The following is a 3,228-nucleotide window of genomic DNA, read 5'->3' as shown; positions in this document are numbered from 1 at the left end:
GGGTATAACAATTTGTTGTGATCTTCTATCATCTTGTCGAAGGCCAACCTTTCCTTTTCAGTTTCACATTCTCTCCTTGCATCGGCAATGGCCCGGCCAAGATCATCATCGGCGAGGCTCATCCGGTGCCTCTTGATCTTCTACTTCATTGTCTTCATTGCCTTCTGCGGTATCATCGTATTCGGGGAAATTGGGATAACCGTCATCATCCTCTTCCTCTTCTTCATTGTCTTCCATCATAACCCCTCTTTCTCCGTGCTTGGTCCAACAATAGTAGCTTGGGCATGAAACCGGATCGCAGAAGGTGGCTGTGAATGAGACTCGAGCGAGCGTAATTTACGGTATTCTTGCGGTCCACACATGGACAATACATGAAGCCACCATGTTTGTTTGCCTCCGCCACGGCCATAAAATTATCCAGGCCCGCAGTGAACTCGTCAAACCGTCGGTCAATGTACATCCATTGCCGATTCATCTGCATGATATAATTAAGCTGGTCAAAACCATTACAGAACATCACGATGTATATATACACATGTATTTTATCAATTGCATATGAAAAGGATAAAGTTGTTAACCTCGATGAAGAAGAAAAAAGCAAGTTAAGTGTGGCTTGATTTGTGTAAACTCAAGTGGCAAATCCTCTTAAGCATTTCATCGAACACCTCTTGTGCATGTGAAGAAGAGAGGAGAGCAATACACCCTCTTGTGAAGATAGTGAAAAAATGGCTAAGTGTGGCTCACACTTGGGCAGGGGCAAGGTTATATAGCCAGAGGGGGGCCTTTGGACCCGGTTTGTCATACAAACCGGGACTAAAGGGTTCCCCAGGCTGACACGGCCTGCCGCGGCCTGCGGGTGGACCCTTTGGACCCGGTTTATATGACAAACCGGGTCCAAAGGCCGCTACAGGACAGGCGCCAGCGGGTGGGGTCGTCCTGGGCAGAAACGAACCGGGTCCAATGGGGGCATTGGACCCGGTTTGGTTCAGCAGTGGGTCATTTGCTTGGGACCAAAGGCCTCTTCTCCACTAGTGGCCATGGGGAGAGGAGCACCCGGATGGAGGTCTTGCATCCCCGCGGGGCACCCGCTGCCCCGCCATCGGCGCTTCTTTGCCTAGCCCCCCCCCCCCCCTATCAGATTCCTCTAAACGTAGAGGTGTAGAGGTGTCACTGACGATGGCGCCACCACTGCAGCGCCGGAGGCTCGGCATGCATGTAGTTGCACCACCATGTTCCCAGCTTACCGTGGTTTTCCTCCCTGCAGCCATTGCCTAGGTCATAGGGGGTGGCACGGAAGATTGTACCATCGGCGTTCCGGAGAAGCTCTTTCCATCGGCCGGGTATTTTGGGTTGCCTACTCATTGGACTATCATGCACCTAAATCTTGGAACAAACTAGATTATATCTAGGATGGATTAATTCTGTTGTCTTCAAAGATTGTTCTAACTAATGTTTTGTTTCCTTCACAGATTCGTTTGTCCGGTTTGGCTACAGGCTAGAGGAATCTATTCCACAAAACTTAAATTGGTTACAGGCGTAGGTATGAATTATCACCCATGACATTAATCTCCGAAGTCTCTGATTTCTCCTACTCCTGTTCAACCTCTCTCCCCACTTTACAGGTGTTGTAGTTAATGACAAAAAGGGAGGAAGACGTGAGGAATCATATCGGTGTTGGATTCGCTAGATGTAAGGTTGTCCATGCAAGCAAACTAAAAAAGACAATCTTATTTAGTCATAGAAGCTATAATTGCTTATAGAACAACAGGTTATTTTTGAAATTAATTGTGACAGATAATTTGATTTGATACTTGCAAATTTTAGCAACTGTATGAGCCAAGGAGGACCTGCCAGGATGTTTGCGTGGGTGTGGCTGACGGTTGGGTCGTCGTACCAGTAGTCGTTCTTGCTCCCTGGAGGTTACTGTCTACGCCAATTAGGAGAAACTCCCACTGGTGGCCTCCATTCGCTGACACAGCGGTACATGGTAATTTTTTCTTATGCACTAGGGAGCATCTGCAAATAGGATTCTATATGTCCACTGCCTACTATAGATTCTAAAGGTACGATCCTTCCAGGTTTAAGGGGCATGGCATGTTCGCACTTTCCACAGGACATATCATGTCGTGGCTTTCTCACGCCAGCATTACATTTTTTAGTTATATTATGATGTAGCACTTGATTTTGGAAATTCAAGCTAATATGTCTAACTGCTCTATACCATGTTGGTGAACTATAATATATCTAGGTTTGCCTGATAATGTTAATGTGTACATGCGGTATTATGATGTAGCACTTGATTTTGAAAATTCAAGCTAATATGTCTAACTGCTCTATACCATGTTGGTGAACTATAATATATCTAGGTTTGCCTGATAATGTTAATGTGTACATGCGGGGTTCTTACATCTATAATATCCTCTGTCAGTATTGGTTCTCTTTCAACCCATGTCCATGGAAAAGCCACAAGAATCCTAATTGTCTTTATACCCTAAATCCCCCAAAGTGAATCCTAAGTGTTTTTTCTTAGTTTCCCCTTCACAGTGTAGTTCACAAAGAATTGAATCTGCAATACCTTTTTCTAGGTTATACATGTACATTGCAGCTGTTGTCATTCTCTGTTTTTTGTATGTTGAAACCATGCCTACATTTTTTTTTTTTTTTTTGAAGTTAAACCATGCCTACATTTCACTTCAATATTTTCAGGTTGTGTACTCTTCTTCCTGATTGATGTGCTGTTAGGTCTTTTGAAAGATTGAAGGCAACATGGAGTTGCTCTTTTAGTGAAATAATATAGTTTTCACTTTTTTGGTGGTGCAGGCTGAAGCTATGACATGTATGGTTGGTGTAACATGTCTGAACTCTAAATGATGGGTGTCCTTGGTTTTTATTGTTCAATATAGAGCTTTATCAAACGAAGGATAACTCTTGAAAGTTGTATTTAGCATGATATCACCGGAACAATGAATTTATACACTGCTGAATAATGGATATGACATATGACTTCTACTATGTAAATACATTTCTAAACAAGCCAATATTTTTCTTGCAACTAGCTCTAACTTTAGCTTTTTGCAGTTTACGATAATACATCTGCACATTGTTTAATTGTAGTTTCATCTACTGCTTTTGTGGAAACATGAAAGCGATCAGTGGTAAATATTTTTAGATTATCCAAGAAATCTAGGGATATGAATTTTGTTACTTTCTGCAAATTGTTGCAGTGCT

At 43.0% G+C, this 3,228-nt stretch overlaps 1 long non-coding RNA gene across 2 annotated transcripts; it reads left to right on the top strand.

The window, feature by feature from the left end:
• The first annotated feature begins 1,466 nt into the window (after positions 1-1,466).
• LOC124682786 lies at positions 1,467-3,012 on the top strand. Of its 2 annotated transcripts, XR_006996441.1 has the most exons (4): positions 1,467-1,540; positions 1,623-1,694; positions 1,825-1,987; positions 2,821-3,012. It is a non-coding gene; the product is annotated as an uncharacterized LOC124682786 (long non-coding RNA). The 2 variants fall into 2 exon arrangements; XR_006996443.1 differs by lacking the exon at positions 2,821-3,012 and having other exon boundaries at positions 1,825-2,644.
• Positions 3,013-3,228: the final 216 nt, after the last annotated feature.

The sequence above is a fragment of the Lolium rigidum genome, chromosome 1 (assembly GCF_022539505.1).
Source record: "Lolium rigidum isolate FL_2022 chromosome 1, APGP_CSIRO_Lrig_0.1, whole genome shotgun sequence".
Lineage (NCBI taxonomy): Eukaryota > Viridiplantae > Streptophyta > Magnoliopsida > Poales > Poaceae > Lolium > Lolium rigidum.
This window is presented reverse-complemented; position numbering and strand designations above follow the sequence as displayed.